The sequence below is a fragment of the Schistocerca cancellata genome, chromosome 6, assembly GCF_023864275.1.
Source record: "Schistocerca cancellata isolate TAMUIC-IGC-003103 chromosome 6, iqSchCanc2.1, whole genome shotgun sequence".
Classification (NCBI taxonomy): Eukaryota; Metazoa; Arthropoda; class Insecta; order Orthoptera; family Acrididae; genus Schistocerca; species Schistocerca cancellata.
Window position 1 is genome coordinate 116,633,542 of NC_064631.1, and position 19,133 is coordinate 116,652,674.

Consider the following 19,133-nt stretch of genomic DNA (forward strand, 5'->3'; position numbering starts at 1 on the left):
TATTCAATTTAAGCAAAGTATTTGGATTATGATTCAGGCTGTTAGATTTAAACAAATTGTTGATCTCAATATATATATTGTTATAATTTTGAGTCACACACAAAACCTACCATAGCATGAAACACACTTGCATCTTACATTGTATTTTTTTAATCAATTTCGTGGGGAAATCTGTGCTAACTGCACAAATCCCCCCACCAAATTCTGGTCCAGTGGACCAGGGGGTTATGAAAGGTATGTGCTAAGGTCTGATCAGGTTAACACCGCAAGGTGGAACGAGTATAATATCTTTGAGTAGGAGGTTCTTTGATGGTTAAGAGAGCCAGGTACGTGTAGTAAAAAACCGAGGAGTCGCAGGTAGGTGCCCGGAGAAAGGAGACGTGTGGTGACAGCTGTGAGGCAGGACGCGCTCGCTGTCCCAGACCAAATCTTAGCATGTAAATGAGAGAAGATATATAATGATTTCAAACTGGTTTTGTTAGATAATATTCAGAGTTAGGATTTGTATGTCCAAGGTTTGACACAGGAAGAGTTTGGTATAATTTTTTGTAAGATTGTTTCGTGTTATGGTAGGTTTTGCGTATGACTCAAAATTATAACATATATATATATATATATATATATATATATATATATATATATATATATATATATATATATACACTCCTGGAAATGGAAAAAAGAACACATTGACACCGGTGTGTCAGACCCACCATACTTGCTCCGGACACTGCGAGAGGGCTGTACAAGCAATGATCACACGCACGGCACAGCGGACACACCAGGAACCGCGGTGTTGGCCGTCGAATGGCGCTAGCTGCGCAGCATTTGTGCACCGCCGCCGTCAGTGTCAGCCAGTTTGCCGTGGCATACGGAGCTCCATCGCAGTCTTTAACACTGGTAGCATGCCGCGACAGCGTGGACGTGAACCGTATGTGCAGTTGACGGACTTTGAGCGAGGGCGTATAGTGGGCATGCGGGAGGCCGGGTGGACGTACCGCCGAATTGCTCAACACGTGGGGCGTGAGGTCTCCACAGTACATCGATGTTGTCGCCAGTGGTCGGCGGAAGGTGCACGTGCCCGTCGACCTGGGACCGGACCGCAGCGACGCACGGATGCACGCCAAGACCGTAGGATCCTACGCAGTGCCGTAGGGGACCGCACCGCCACTTCCCAGCAAATTAGGGACACTGTTGCTCCTGGGGTATCGGCGAGGACCATTCGCAACCGTCTCCATGAAGCTGGGCTACGGTCCCGCACACCGTTAGGCCGTCTTCCGCTCACGCCCCAACATCGTGCAGCCCGCCTCCAGTGGTGTCGCGACAGGCGTGAATGGAGGGACGAATGGAGACGTGTCGTCTTCAGCGATGAGAGTCGCTTCTGCCTTGGTGCCAATGATGGTCGTATGCATGTTTGGCGCCGTGCAGGTGAGCGCCACAATCAGGACTGCATACGACCGAGGCACACAGGGCCAACACCCGGCATCATGGTGTGGGGAGCGATCTCCTACACTGGCCGTACACCACTGGTGATCGTCGAGGGGACACTGAATAGTGCACGGTACATCCAAACCGTCATCGAACCCATCGTTCTACCATTCCTAGACCGGCAAGGGAACTTGCTGTTCCAACAGGACAATGCACGTCCGCATGTATCCCGTGCCACCCAACGTGCTCTAGAAGGTGTAAGTCAACTACCCTGGCCAGCAAGATCTCCGGATCTGTCCTCCATTGAGCATGTTTGGGACTGGATGAAGCGTCGTCTCACGCGGTCTGCACGTCCAGCATGAACGCTGGTCCAACTGAGGCGCCAGGTGGAAATGGCATGGCAAGCCGTTCCACAGCACTACATCCAGCATCTCTACGATCGTCTCCATGGGGGAATAGCAGCCTGCATTGCTGCGAAAGGTGGATATACACTGTACTAGTGCCGACATTGTGCATGCTCTGTTGCCTGTGTCTATGTGCCTGTGGTTCTGTCAGTGTGATCATGTGATGTATCTGACCCCAGGAATGTGTCAATAAAGTTTCCCCTTCCTGGGACAATGAATTCACGGTGTTCTTATTTCAATTTCCAGGAGTGTATATTGAAATCAACAATGTGTTTAAATCTAACAGCCTGAATCAATTCCAAATCCTTTGCTTAAATTGAATATGATAATGAGTAGTAGAGTACAGTTACCCACCAATGAAAGAACCAAGTAAACATCAGGGCCAAAAGCTAATTTTCCAGTACCATCTTAATGCCATTGCACAAACGGTATTATTCTCTTAAATTTTATTGCTGAGTCAAACACATGTTGCATTTCTGGCAAAATGGAGGAGAGCAAGAAACAAGTTCACAGACTCAGTCAGATGCAGGTTTGCTGAATAATTAATTTAGAACAATCTGATCAATGACACTTTCACTAAAATTTTACCAAACGCTTACTGTGTCAAACCAAACTCTGAATATTATCTAACAAAACCAATTTGAAATCATTATATATCTTCTCTCATTTACTTGCTAAGATTTGGTCTGGGGCAGCAAGCGTGACCTACCTTACAGCTGTCACCACACGTCTGCTTTCTACGGGCACCTACGTGCGACTCCTCAGTTTTTTACTGCATGCGCCTGGCTCTCTTAACCATCAAAGAACCTCCTACTCAAAGATATTATACTCATTCCACCTTGCGGTTGGCAACTACCGACTATATGCTGGAGATACCCTGATGAGACGTTAGCACATACCTTTCAAAATGTCTAGGAGAATCATTATAGGGTTGTGGTATGCCTGAAAGAGGATATATGAGGCATTGAAATTGCTATCCGATACAGTTTCTCAGTAAGAGTGTCATTATGTAATGGACATGCACAGTGAAGGGCTATGGCACATATGAATAAAACTTAAGCAAATCACTGCATTTTCTTTGACTACTGGCTTGGGATCAGTTCAGCCTCTCAGTTGGAAAGCATATGAAAGTTGGCGGCCCAGACTGGGCCATGAGTTATAATACGCTCACAGGCCCACGAGTGAATCTAAAGACGGGAATCTCAACAGCTTATTCTCTTTCCAAGCACAATGGTTTACCTACATCTTCTTACTGGTTGTGAATAAATGGTTCAAATAGCTCTGAGCACTATGAGACTAAACTTCTGAGGTCATCAGTCCCTAAGGACATCACGCAAATCCATGCCTGAGGCAGGATTCGGAGCTGCGACCGTATCGGTCGCGCGGTTCCAGTCTGTATTACCTAGAACCGCTCGGCCACCCCGGTCGGCGGTTGTGAATACTGGACACTATGTTATACTTGACATACTTGTAGTTGGTAACTGATTGCTCACTGACTGTGTGGCTATATGATTTCTTTTAAATTTTTCGCTAGTGTAGGATTGGTAGAATCATGGTTCCATCCAACATTAGGATACTTTTACTAATCAACCCACATTAATCTTCAAAACACCCCTACACACCATCTCATCTAGTCCGCTGCATGCTCATCCATACAATTCAAGTTATGGCCTGAGGTTATATGAACTTCATAGCAACCTGATTCTATAGCGCAAACGCATAGTTGTTTTTTAATTACTAACACGGTAGGCATTTAGATATGAGGGGGAGATACTATTAATTCCCATGATGATTATTGGGAGGGAACGTACTCTTCCTTTTATATTGAAATCAGAATTGCCTTTATCATGAATAGTACTTCAAATTTCAAAGCTAATGACAGGGAGGAAGGTATTGTGGTGCTATAAATGCCAGCTTGAATTAAAAAGTATTTTGTCTCTAAATGTATAGACGTTCTGCTGAAAATTCTCGAAACAAAACAGTGTGACAGACAGAATTTAACGCCTGATTACGTCAGACTCACAACAATGTTGAACAGTGCAATAAAGTACCACAAATTAAAGCGAAATTAGTTCAGTGAATTATGGATAAGAAGAAAGAGAGACTAAACGAAGAAACCTGTCGATATTGTCTCAGAATAACTGAAGTATCTAAAGGCTTTCCAACTTTCAAGTGTAATATCTATCATGGTGTTAACAAGCGGTTGCAGAGCGGAAAATGCAGATACGAATGTAAGTTACTCAAACTGAGAAAGAAAATGCCGAAGTTCATTGCTTCTACAACCCCAGTGGCCAATATTAGTGAGCAAATTTTTTTTTGGAAAGAATTAAATAAAACCTCTCCAATTATCAGAAGTCAGGAAAATGCTGTGTTAGCTAAAGGTTTCAGATATAACTTTGTATCTAGGATAAGTGACGCTAACAAGGCAGACAATTTTATTGTTGAACTTAAAACTGATCTTGATTCAGGTAAAATAGATAAATTTCTTCAGGCAAGAATTGTCCCATGTGGATGGAGTGTAATCTTTAAAAAAGAAATAAAGTTAGCCAAAAATAAACGTTTTCAACAAAAAGAAAGAAAAACAATTACTGTCATCAACCATAAACTGCAATGAGTCTGCAGTCATAAGAGTTGACAGACGAAATATGTTTGTTGTTCAAAAAACACGTATAGATAGCTAAATGGTAGCTTTTCTTTTTTTTGAGCAAAATGACATCTCCGAAATCGAGAACAATCCAAATCACAAAAAGGAGTTCGGAGTACTTAAGGTATGACTAAAAATTTCCTGAAAGAATTTCAAATGAAAAAGTTAATTTGCATGAACCCAAATCTATTTGTTTTGAGAAGCCAGTTTAAAAGTGCCCAAGGAAAACGACTCTATTCTCGCGATTGTTAATGGTGTAAACAATCCGCAAAACAAACTAACCAGATTTTTGCAAATAATAATAAAGAACCTGTCTTATCTGCAAACATCTTTTCTATTAAGGACTGTGCTAATTTAATGATTAAGTTATGAAGGATAGAAAGCACCCCTGACTCTCTGTTGACTTCTTTTGACATTTTTAGTTTATTCGTTAATGTTTCGGTAGACTTCACCTTGAAAGCTATTAAAACTTATATCTGGTGACACAAAAAATTAACAGGACTACAAGTATTCCATCTAATGACTATATTATAGACAGTACCGAACTGCAATTCCTTTTATTTCAGTCAGAAATTGTACGTGCAGTCTTTAAGTTTAGCAGCTGACATTTTTTTGTAAATGAGGTAGGACTTAACTTTTCAGGGGTAATCAGGTTTTGAATATTCCTTTCGAAGCTCGTTTCATAGGTGGCGTACTCATCTTTCAGGATCTATAGCAAATGATCCATACTTTTATAGCTATCATGAGAAAATTAAATTTGTAAAAGATATACAAATCGATAATCGATAACTTAGTTTCATAGGCTTGAAATTAAGGTAAATTAGCAATGGATATGACCATAATTTTGTTGATAATATCATAAAGAAACAGCTGTCAAATATTCAACTTTATGCAACACCAGCTTGAAGCTAGGGAGTGAGAGTAATAACTTCATTTCTTTATCATTTCTAGGAAACGTATCAGGATAAGTAGACTTTTAAACATAATACAGTGCTGCAGAGCTACTTTCAGTCTAAGCACTAGTCTAAATCAAAATTTATCACTTAGTATTAGAAAAAAAGAAGACCATTTCATTAACACTGGTGTTTATAGAATTACATGTAATGACTGCCATAATTCTTGCATAGGACAGATAGTGAGAACTTTCAAATTAATATATAAAGAGCAGGTGCTAAGTAAACGTGGGGGCATTGTATAGGGTTATACTTTTGATGAACATCTGCTTCTTCTCTGACCTATATTCCAGAGAGTAGAAGATTTAGAACTTTTGAATTAGGAAAGCAATAGTTAGAGACTTGATCTATTAAAAGAATTAGTTATTTGTAAATATGTTGCTCACAAAGATCTATCCACTTTAAATGAACAGGTAGAACTCAGAAATAGAAATTTGGCAGATAATTTCAAATGTCTACTTCCGTTAATGTAAGAAAGAAGTGGCTCAATCTTTCATTCAACTGTTTAATATGTCATACTTCTTGCGTGTTAATTCTGGTGATACTTTGTTTAATTTTTGTTAAAATGTGGTTAATGCATTTAGTGAGGTCTTTACGTTCACAGTTTCTCAGATTTGATATATTTTATAGCTGTACACGATTTTGACACCTTCTCTAAGCTCTCCCTTCCCATTTCTCTTTACCTACTTGCCTGGTATAATAGCGCTGTTTCTTATTTTTGTACTGCCTCACTGTTTAAGTAATTTGTTTTTACTGTAATAACCGTTTCTTGATAGTAGTTTCTTATTTATTGTCTGTTTGTTAATTTTATAAATGTACATAGCTAGATTTGATCTGGTTTTAACGTCATAATTTTAATTTCAACGTTTGAAGCAAGTTTAGCATGATAATTTTCATTCAATAGTGCACACCCTCCTCGCTCAATCTATCAGTGATTTCTCTCACTGGAAGCTTTCTTTAGGTCCAAACGACTTATACGCGACGCTAAAGCATGAGCTGTACTTTGGTGAGGTACTGCTCAGTGACGACTTCTGTATTGAGCTTGCTTTTAACATTATAGAGGTGAAATTTTATATTTTACTGACGCCTAACGGTTATTTTTTAAACATATCTCCTCTGCACCATCTAATCTAGTAAGTGTGAATAACTTTTAATTTTTGGATCTGTAATGTGTATTCATACTACAGAAGATCGTTTCATTTATTCTAGTCTTTATAAAATTAGATGCACAGTAATGTTTGCCATTTACATAGGACAGATAAGGGACCTTTCAGATCATGATATAAAGAGCACCTGCTAAGTAAACGTGGGGAAATTGTGTAGGGTTTCACTATCACTGAACGTCTGCTTCTTCTCTGACCTGTATGATGGAGACTAGAGGACGTATAACATTTGAATAAGGAAAACAATGGTTAGAGACTTGCCGTCTTAAAGAAATTAGTTATTTGTAAATATGTTGCTCACCAAGATCTATCCACTTTAAATGAACAGGTACAACACAAAAACAGAAAAACAATGCTTGAGGTCATCAGTCCCCTAGAACTTAGAACTACTTAAACCTAACTAACCTGAGGACATCACACACATCCATTCCCGAGGCAGGATTCGAACCTGCGACCGTAGTGGTCGCGCGTTTCCAGACTGAAGCGCCTAGGACCACTCAGCCACACTGGCCGGCAAAATCAGTAAATTTTAAGATAATTTCAGATCGCAACTTTCGTTAACGTAAGAAATAATACTTATTCACTGTTAACCTCTTTAGGTTGTGACTAATTTCGTACTGAAGAAGACGATTTTGTAAATGTTGGAATCATGATCATGGTGTTTAAATAAATTTTCCATTTGGCAACTGATTAGTTGCTTATTATTTTTTAACCAAGAAACAGTTTTAGGCTTGAATATTTTAAGGAATCTAATGACCCATATCACCAAGGAAAGACCAAATCTTCACTGATGAAAAAAGTAGAATTGTACTCAGTGCAGATATTAGTTATAAGGGAGTGAAGGTCATTTAATCTTCTAACATTCATTCTCACACAACAGAAACATGCATGGAGCCGCTGATTGAATCACAACCATAGTCAGGTCAAAGAGTGAGTTGGCGCAGTGATTAGCACACTAGTCGCATTTAGTGTTTTCGCAATAGTTATTCATTTAAGATACAATGAAATACATGCTGATTGGTCATTTATATCCAATATAATAACCAAATATTTTACGTTTCTTGTATTGTTTTCTTTTTTATCATTGCTTCTGAAATATTAAGCATAAATTAAAGGAATCAATAACGTAAAGTTATAACCTGTTGAATGGAAGTTATAAGTTCTGTTATGTAACTACTTCATACTAGTTCATTTTGCTGATATGTATGCTATAAAAGTGTAATTCTAAGTAACTATTTACGCCCTACGTTGCTTACGGCTGTTTCAACGTTTATATTCTCTGTTTTCATTATGAGCCGCCATAGAAGTGAACCGTTTTGTAGTGCCAATATGACGGCAGTAAACTTACGCCGTGTAATACATGTAGCTTTTTTAACAGGTATGTACGCTACTTTTCATTTTGAACGGGTAGAGAATTGTATTATTTTGTCCTAATAAATCGGCACTAAAGGTTTGATTCCTCGTAACTGTTTACGCAGTAGAATGCATATAACTGTTTTATCATTTCTGTGTGCTACTTTCATTTGGAACAGAAAAGGAAATGTACTATTCAGGTTACTTATTTTGCGGTTGATGTCTACCACAAAGCTAATTTTTGTTGCGAAAGTGGTCACTTTTCTAGATATTACTTATATGTACTATCAATTAAACTATGCCCCTGTGTAGGCTCATACTTGCATGTTAAGCGCCATCTCATGGCGAACACTTGTATCCTTGTCATTGGTTATCTCTTACAATTCGCTCAACTTTTATAATTACATTAGCAGCTATGAGCTGTAGATGGTTGCTCAACAACTGAAATCTGGTGTCTAGCTATTTCTTCATATAGCGATCAAGACAAGTTCTCAGTAGACGGTTTGGGCTGCATGTCTCTTTATTTGACTCCGTATTAGGTATTATACAAACAATATTTCATTATCAAAATCTTAAAGTTAAATCGAATACTAACTGTCAATTCTGGAAAACAGAAAGACCAGATATAATATACTACGCCTGCAATAGTACTGTTAATTGGAATCACTGTAGTATAGCCATTGTTAATAAAGTATGAAAGTTAGTGTCAATCGAAGTGCGTGTAGATTTTCGGCGTGTAGTCGAATGTCTCTCCCGTTACATAATTTTAAGTAAACGTTGTATGATGTTTCTGTGTAGTCCGTCGGGACAATTCGGCGTCGTTTTTGGTGATGTTAAGTACCTGTTTTTTGCGTCATAAATTCTCATCGATCAGTATAGGAACCGAGATACCGCAGATAAGGCTTACACGTTTTTTAACAACAGACTTGATTATCTTTAATGTTGGAATACTTCCACGTTACTTAATGTTTCAATAGGAGTGCATCATGTTTATTTGAATGTAGAAAGCAGTACTATCGCAGAAATGTAGCGCAAAGAGCATGGCGTTGATTATATCAATAATGTAATCATGGCCACATTGTCTCACACGTTCACTGGTGTAGAGTATATGGTTAGGCAGTTATATGAAGCAAAATAAAACACAACGTGAGAATAATTATGAAGACTTCACATTGCAACTGCGAATTACATTAGGTTTCTTGGTACATACGTATTTGTAGGTGACTCGCATATAAATAAATATTATGTCTATTTTTCTCCTCAGTGTCCAGACTGACAGCAGAAGAAAGGATGGTAGAAAAGCCTGTAACGATTAATTGACGATTGGATTATTAGAGTAGGGTTTCATCATATTTGTGGATAAGCGTCTCAGTGGTTTCGAGTTGCGACCTTGTTCACTGGGGGTAGCAATAAAGTTTTGATTATCACGTCAAGCAAATTAAGTTACAACCTTCAAACTTCGTGAGAGTGTCAGTCCTTCGAAATGCTACACATTTTTGGCAACTTTGAATGACTTGGCGGCAACATTAGTTGTAAATGAAATTGACCAATAAAACCCGCTCACATTTAAACTGGGCGCCATTTCGGCCTAAAGGTATTAGCAGCATTGTGTTCAGTCTTGCCTTTATATGTTTGCTCCGACGTGACACGCAAGCTGTGGATAGAGGAGAACGCAAGCATGTCCCTTTAAATGATTTTTTTATCCATCTCGAGATGTATTCCGTTTCCTTTTGATTTCTTGTGGTGGGAGATTCTCTTCGTAGTTGTCAAAGTGCGAATGTTTTAAACACTCTCCCTGGTAGGCAGAGAGTATCGTTTAATGCACGTTGGTAGTACCACTTCAACTTCCTGAACGTTGGAGCCTGTCAGAGACATGGCTTTTGTAACAGGACACGGTCGCTCCAATACGTGATTGCAGGCGTAGATTTTAGCACTCCTCACTCCCGCTTCTCCCCCACTCATTCTCACCCACGTGATGTTGGACGCGTTGGAGAGCAAGAAACACACACTTGCCACTGAGCCTTAGCTGAGTTTGGACATATCTTGACGTCTCTTCTTGGAAAGTTCGGACAGAACATTTGCTGAAGTTATATTGCTTTTTTGGTTAGAATCGCTCTTAGGACCACGCGATTTGTTGCACCACAATCAGAGATTTCATTTCGCGTTTTAATTCTGGTATAATTTCGCGAGTTTGTGGAGTTGCAATTGGGTCTGATTACTTCATGAAGAACAGCCGTTAAACACGACGCTTTGAAATGGCTATACTAGTATGCCGGTAACGATTATGACATGGAATGAGTTTCCCTGTGCTTACTTACCTAGGAACACTTATTATCTGTTCATCTTAACGATTTTAGGCGAACTTTTCCTTGTACGAACTTTACTGAATCTTGGACCTTTAAATACCCTGTGTGTTCAAAGCATATGCTACTTCATTCACACCGTGCTCATTTTGTATCATACAACTTCCTAGAATCAGCAGTGGATGCCATTCACGAATTTTTCGGTCGATATTTTCGATTTATAGAACTATCCGAATGCAGTTGAAAGTTTGGCCACGTATGTATTCCGCCCGGTTTATGATTTACTAGCCCCTCTAAACTTAATAGTGAGTCCCCGCCTCATTATGCTATCAGAAGACGAACCAGCTCATTAGAACTATGGGTATTCCGTAGCCTCTTTTATTCTACAAGGAACGCTGTATAATACATCCGCATGTTTCATTCTGTTTTTGAATTATCAGACCCCTTGTGCTTGCATGTATCGTCTGCTACCAGCTACCTCGTTTCACGGTAGTATTGCTTTCTCCATTGAATTTGATTGCCTTCAGGTAGCTTACTCCATCCAAGCAATGATTATTCAGTAGGTTGATTACATTCGCGTCGCTATCAAATTTAATAACGCTTCCGTAATTTTTGGTAATTTTGAGCCTCACCCAACCCCTTTTTGGCTGACAGAGTGAATTTTTTCGTGACTGATTCTTTTTTTAACATCACCATTGTAATCATTACCTAAACAGTACGATTACGTACATGTGGGGAAATTCCTCCCGGTTAATAATATCTTTGTATTAGTATCGGTGTACATTAACATTACCGAACAATATGAAAGAGATGAAGTCTGTCCTCACACAACGCTTGGAAAGAAGGCAAGGAAGATTATGTTTAAATTCATGTCGACGTTGACGTATTGGAGACGGAGTGCAAGCTCGGATTGTGTCCAAGAGGGGGAAAGAAATCGGCCTTACCCTTTGAGAGGAACCATCCCAGAATCTGCCTGGCCTCAGTAAACGTAAAATATTTGGTTGTTATATTGGATAAAAATGATGAAATTAGATGTACTTCACTGGACCTTAAATAGATAACTATTGTGAAAATTCTGAATATTTGTGTAAGCAAATATCTGTTGAAATGCGCTTATTTACAATATCACATCTAACATTTTAAGACGGGTGTGAAGTACTGCTTGCTGTACGTCTCAAAAACGCTGAATAAATTAGGGCTACCCCTAAACTCAGTTCTAATGGGTTCTTGACTGTCCCAAATACATCATTTCACTGTTGTTTCCTTTCTTTCAACTAAGTCTTATTTGCTGTTGAGATTTCTAACCACTCCCAAACATTAAATGACACAGTTTCCATTCTTTCCTTATTCCAGAAGACTCTAATAACAAACGGAAATCAACATTACTGAAGGCGTAAAAAATTCATATTTCAGTATGGTAATAGTGAAGCTAATATCTAGGGGAATCTTTATAAGGCTAAGGTCTAGCTAGAAGAGGATATATAAGGTACTTAAATTGCTATCCGCTATAGTTTCTCAGTAAGCGTATGATTATGTAATGGGCATGTGCAGTGAAGGCCTATGGGACATATGAATAAGACTTATACAAGTCGCTACATTTTCTTTGACTGCTGGTTTGGGATCAGTTCCGACTCTCGGCTGGAAAGCACAGGGAAGTGGGGGGCACAGACGGGGCCACGAGACAAAATACTCTCACAGGACCGCGTCTGGATCTAAAGACGTGTGCAACAGCTTAATCTCTTTCCAAGTACAACGGTTTACCTACATCTTCATACTTGTGAATACTGGACAATATGCTACACATGAGATTCTCTCAGTTTGTAACCGATATCACACTGGCTAATTGGCTGTTTACATTTCTTATATATTTTCCATTATGACTCAATGTCGAATGCCTGGCGGAAATATTTCTGTCCTTGTTGAGTCGATCTGGAATCACTTGGTCGTCTTTGTTCTTGAATGGATACCTGATTTTTGTTTGAACGTAAGTGATGTAGACACCAAATTTTTCGCTAGTGTAGGGCTGGTAGAATCATGGTTGCTTCCAACATTAAAATGCTTGACAAAATTTGAACTGAAGTAAGCTATTTAAACATATTCTAAATTTTCTGTACACAAGACCAATAATCAGGAAACACTTCACGCTTCACAGCGTCTACCCTGTCAGGAGATGACACATCTGTTTAACTCTATCGAAACTGCTGCTATGTGAAGACCTTGACTTGGCAGCGGCTGATTAACCGCACTGTCCCGATGATTACCAGATGACGAGGATCATGCCGAAACTAATGACTGACATTTATTTCTATGGGTTCAGATACAGATTGAAATAGAAAAATTTAAAAGTTAAACAGTGCATGTGAAACGCCCGCTAAACTCGCTGGACAGAACAGGTTATTTGGATTGTGGAAAGGGCCAAATGAGGTGGCGGTCAGTTTCACTTAAAATTGTAATTTATTGTAATTTAATAACACATTTAAACCGAAACGGCACATAGCTGAACATTTACAACTACGAGATTCAAAATTCAGTTCTTTCATGGCTGAAGACCTCCACACAAGAAATCTTAAAAATCAACAAGATTAATTTCAAGTGACTGAAGACACGCAGCTAAAATTGCAAATAAAGTAATATATACCCACTTAAAGCCTTATTCTCAAAATCTGCCCTTAAGCGAAAACATTGCAGCCTCCTGCCTTAAAAGATTATGGTAATATATTTTGAAATTTTGAAATTTGTGTCCTTCAGCTGTTTGTATTGCACCTTGTATGTGTTGTTCTATCCACTTTTGCCTTGAGGCTTTCAGCCTAGCTGTGATATATATATATATATATATATATATATATATATATATATATATATATATACTCCTGGAAATGGAAAAAAGAACACATTGACACCGGTGTGTCAGACCCACCATACTTGCTCCGGACACTGCGAGAGGGCTGTACAAGCAATGATCACACGCACGGCACAGCGGACACACCAGGAACCGCGGTGTTGGCCGTCGAATGGCGCTAGCTGCGCAGCATTTGTGCACCGCCGCCGTCAATGTCAGCCAGTTTGCCGTGGCATACGGAGCTCCATCGCAGTCTTTAACACTGGTAGCATGCCGCGACAGCGTGGACGTGAACCGTATGTGCAGTTGACGGACTTTGAGTGAGGGCGTATAGTGGGCATGCGGGAGGCCGGGTGGACGTACCGCCGAATTGCTCAACACGTGGGGCGTGAGGTCTCCACAGTACATCGATGTTGTCGCCAGTGGTCGGCGGAAGGTGCACGTGCCCGTCGACCTGGGACCGGACCGCAGCGACGCACGGATGCACGCCAAGACCGTAGGATCCTACACAGTGCCGTAGGGGACCGCACCGCCACTTCCCAGCAAATTAGGGACACTGTTGCTCCTGGGGTATCGGCGAGGACCATTCGCAACCGTCTCCATGAAGCTGGGCTACGGTCCCGCACACCGTTAGGCCGTCCTCCGCTCACGCCCCAACATCGTGCAGCCCGCCTCCAGTGGTGTCGCGACAGGCGTGAATGGAGGGACGAATGGAGACGTGTCGTCTTCAGCGATGAGAGTCGCTTCTGCCTTGGTGCCAATGATGGTCGTATGCGTGTTTGGCGCCGTGCAGGTGAGCGCCACAATCAGGACTGCATACGACCGAGGCACACAGGGCCAACACCCGGCATCATGGTGTGGGGAGCGATCTCCTACACTGGCCGTACACCACTGGTGATCGTCGAGGGGACACTGAATAGTGTACGGTACATCCAAACCGTCATCGAACCCATCGTTCTACCATTCCTAGACCGGCAAGGGAACTTGCTGTTCCAACAGGACAATGCACGTCCGCATGTATCCCGTGCCTCACAACGTGCTCTAGATGGTGTAAGTCAACTACCCTGGCCAGCAAGATCTCCGGATCTGTCCCCCATTGAGCATGTTTGGGACTGGATGAAGCGTCGTCTCAAGCGGTCTGCACGTCCAGCACGAACGCTGGTCCAACTGAGGCGCCAGGTGGAAATGGCATGGCAAGCCGTTCCACAGGACTACATCCAGCATCTCTACGATCGTCTCCATGGGAGAATAGCAGCCTGCATTGCTGCGAAAGGTGGATATACACTGTACTAGTGCCGACATTGTGTATGCTCTGTTGCCTGTGTCTATGTGTCTGTGGTTCTGTCAGTGTGATCATGTGATGTATCTGACCCCAGGAATGTGTCAATAAAGTTTCCCCTTCCTGGGACAATGAATTCACGGTGTTCTTATTTCAATTTCCAGGAGTGTATATGTCTACTATGTAGTTGAGGGTTACTACACGAATCTTTCTTATGAAGTTAGGGGTACAAGGGCTTTATATTAATAGTAAAATTGCAACTGGGTTGCAGAATGTCATACATTCATACATTGAAATCTGAGTGTACGCTATTTTTAGGAGTTACAATCTTTCAACACTTTCATATTATTGTATTTCTTTCAGATATCAATTTTATAGTAATACTTGTATTTTGTGCTTATGTTTATCTTTAGGATGATTTCGTGCAATTCTTTAGATGACACCGATGGTAGAAACAGTCGAAACACAGAAATTCCGAATACCACGAACATCGTGCAAAGGAAGGTTGGCACATTGATATTTCTTCGTTTGAATCTCACTCGGAGGAGAAAAATCGTTAACGTTGCTGAATACTTCATGTGTTGTCCATAATATCGCGTTAAGCGACACATAACAGATCACTTTTCCGAAAGCTGAAACTAGTTGTTGATTTAGAATCAAGATACACCGCAAGAATTTCTCCGGAAACAATTTCAAATAATTTTGTAATTAATTTACTGCTTTTTCCACTTTTAAAAATTCATTCGCCGGACATACAGTTAGTAGACGAATAAGGGTTCAAATGGTTCAAATGGCTCTGAGCACTATGGGACTTAACATCAGTCCCCTAGAACTTAGAACTACTTAAACCTAACTAACCTAAGGACAGCACACAACACCCAGCCATCACGAGGCAGAGAAATCCCTGACCCCGCCGGGAGTCGAACCCGGGTACCCGGGCGTGGGAAGCGAGAACGGTACCGCACGACCACGAGATGCGGGCAGACGAATAAGGACAAAGTTATTTCAGTAGTCCTGGAAAACATTCTTGCAGCAATCTTCTAAAGATTGGTGGGTTACTAAATGAACAACAAAACTGAAAATAACAATCTGATTTCGAACACGGGGCGCAAGATTGTACATCAGTGACGCTAGCCTTGGTTCCACCACTTCAGTGGTTTCTTTGAAACAATCGAGTGTCTACCGATATTTATTTTCAACCTTCTTTCACTGATCAAAGTTTCTGGGAAATCAAATTATGCTACTAGTCGTGTTCTTCTAGTAAGTGGCTTGGGAATCGAAACACTCTCTGTCAATCCACTAGATGAGTGCCCCAGATGAGCCGCCAGAGTGATACTGCGTTCACATTCTTATTCGGCAGTCAAAGTTACTGCCTTGGTAGCACTGACAAAGATGACAGAGCATAGCCACACAAAAGTGATAGATTTGGTCACTGTATTCCTTAGTAAATGCTAGAGTATTACGGATAACACATCAAGCCCCAGAGCCAGACGAAATACAAGATATGCTATACGTTAAAGAGAGGACGTTAAAATTCTGAAACCCGGCGACCCAAGAAAAATTGATCCAGTCGCGTAAGTCTTGCCAAAGTTGCATGACGAAAAACATCAAAGAAATTGTGCCTGATGTGGTGTTTGTCACTACTACACACATCACTCCCGCGAAGAGTCCCGAATTTAAAAACCAAGATCGAAGCTAAGGTGATGGCCGAGAATGCAGTAGAAAGAAAATATTACTTCACATAATGTAGCTCAAATCAGTACCAATCGACAAAGCTACAACCGTATTATACAACAACACACAATCAAACAGAACTTCAAAAGAAAGAGTAGTTCCAAAAAAACGAAGTAATAGTTGTGTATTAGTATCATCTACAGTCTTTCTTCTTCCACAACATTCGAGAGCGGAACATGGAAGACCGGAAATGATAGAGGTACCAGGAGTACCCTCGGATGAATACCATAAGGTGGCGCACTCTAACTGCTGCTGTCATGCATCAGCACGGTTCAGTCGCTGCCAGAATACTGATTATTCTTTTTGTTTTATTGTAACAATAAATAGTTCTGCTTTATAATTCAATATCCCTTCAGGAATTATGGGGGTCGCGGGGTGTCAAAACCATTCGGCAGGTTATGTAGGATGTATTTCGAATACGAGACATTTTTAGCGCTTCGTGCTCTGATAGCTGCCTAGATACAACATATCGTCACAGTACGCTAGAAATGTTAGCCTACTATATTTGCCAGAAAGCGTTGAGATATTTTCATACAGGGGCGAATGTAAAAAGTCTTTCAGCAGCTTGTGGGTCATGGAAATGTGTGTCCACCAAACAGAAAGGAATAGGAGTTTTGTGTTATTTTCTACAACTGATTCATGTCCACTCCTTACTCATCTGCCAGTTAATATCACAAACACATTTTCATTATCTTTTTTCAATTGGGATCAAAAGAATCCGGACACCCCCAAAAACATACGTTTCTCATATTAGGTGCATTGTGCTGCCACCTGCTGCCAGGTACTCAATATCAGCGACCTCAGTAGTCATTAGACATCGTGAGAGAGCAGAATGGGGCGCTCCGCGGAACTCACGGACTTCAAAAAGTCTTCAAATGTCTGTGAAATCTTATGGGACTTAACTGCTAATGTCATCAGTCCCTAAGCTTTTTCATTACTTAACCTAAATTATCCTAAGGAGATACACACACACACCCATGCCCGAGGGAGGACTCGAACCTCCGCCGGGTCCAGCCGCACAGTCCATGACTGAATCGCCTTAGACTTACGGACTTCAAACATGCTCAGGTGATAGGGTGTCACTTGTGTCATACGTCTGTACGCGAAATTTATACACTCCTAAACATCCATAGGTCCACTGTTTCCGATGTAATAGTGAAGTGGAAACGTGAAGGGACACGTACAGCACGTAACCGTACAGGCCGACCTCGTCTGTTGACTGACAGAGACCGCCAACAGTTCAAATGGCTCAAATGGCTCTGAGCACTATGGGACTTAACGTCTAAGGTCATCAGTCCCATAGAATTTAGAACTACTTAAACCTAACTAACCTAATGACATCACACACAGCCATGCCCGAGGCAGGATTCGAACCTGCGATCGTGGCGGTCGCGCGGTTCCAGACTGAAGCGCCTAGAACCTCTCGGCCACACCGGCCGGCCGGCGACAGTACAAGAGTGTCGGGAGTGTGTAGTAGGCAGACATCTATCAAAACCGTCACAAAGAAATTCCAAACTGCATCAGGATCTACTGCAAGTACTATGATAGGTCGGAGGTGAGAAAACTTGGATTTCATGGTCGAGCCGCTGCTCCTAAGCCACCCATGACACCGGTAAATGCCTAACGACGCCTCGCTTGGTGTAAGGGGTGTAAACATTAGACGATTCAACAGTGGAGAAACGTTGTGTGGAGTGACGAATCACGGTACACAATGTAGCGATCCGGTGGCAGGGTGTGGGTATGGCGAATGCCCGGTGAACTTCATCTGCCAGCATATGTAGTGCCAACAGTAAAATTCGGAGGCGCTGGTGTTACCGTGTTGAGGGGGCTTGCACCCCTTGTTGTTTTGCGTGGCACTATAGCAGCACGGGCCTACATTGATGGTTTAAGCAACTTCTTACTTCCCAAGGTTGAAGAGCAATCTGGGCATGATGATTGCATCTTTAAACACGTTCGAGCAGCTGTTCATAATGTACGGCTTGTAGCGGAGTGGTTACACGACAATAAAATCCCTGACCTGTATCCTACAGAACACCTTTGAGATGTTTTAGAACGCTGACTAGGTTCCAGATCTCACCGACCGATGTCGATGCCTCTCCTCAGTGCAGCACCCCGTAAGAGTCGGCTGCCATTTCCCAAGAAACCTTTCAACACCTGATTGAACATTGCCTGCGAGAAAGGAAGCTGTCATCAAGGCTAAGGGTGGGCCAACATCTTACTGACTTCCATCATTACCGATGGAGGACGCCACGAACTTGTAAGTCATTTTCAGCCTGGTGTCCGGGTACTTTTAATCACGTAGTGTATTTCTAATGACGTACTACATTGATGTTACTTCCACCACGAGGCTGTCGTGTCCCAGCAACCATCTGCTGAGTAGCTATCTCGCCTATCTAGGGGGCCAGATTCAGCTCCGAAGAGATGAGGGACCAACTGAGGCCCACCCAGCCACCGATGCACTGGGGATCCGCCAACCAGATGCCACCAGCCAGGTGCCCACAGCCAGATGCCACCTGCCAGATGTTTAGGCTGTGATCCGCGCACCGGATGGTTCTAATGGCTCTGAGCACTATAGGACTTAACTTCTGAGGTCATCAGTCCCCTAGAACGTAGAACTACTTAAACCTAACTACCCTAAGGACATCACACACATCCATGCCCGAGGCAGGATTCGAACCTGCGACCGTAGCGGTCGCTCGGTTCCAGACTGTAGCGCCTAGAACCTCTCGGACACTCTGGCCGGCGCACACCGGATGTGTGAGCTTGTCTCACTCACCATGGCTGTACAGGGCTTCCGCAAGACTTAGTAACAGCGTAACGGGTCCAGAGGGCGGCGACAGTCTTTGACGCAGCCCGCAGCACCGACGAAGTGTGCTTACAGAGGAAGATCTGCCCACAGCTGCACCGCACTGGGCATAGCGTCTGCAGGTGTCCTCACAACTACGCACTGGGCACCGAGGATCGTAAGTACTACGCGTAACTCCCTCCGTAGGACGTGGTACTAGTCATCTATGTCATCTGTACTTAACTGTT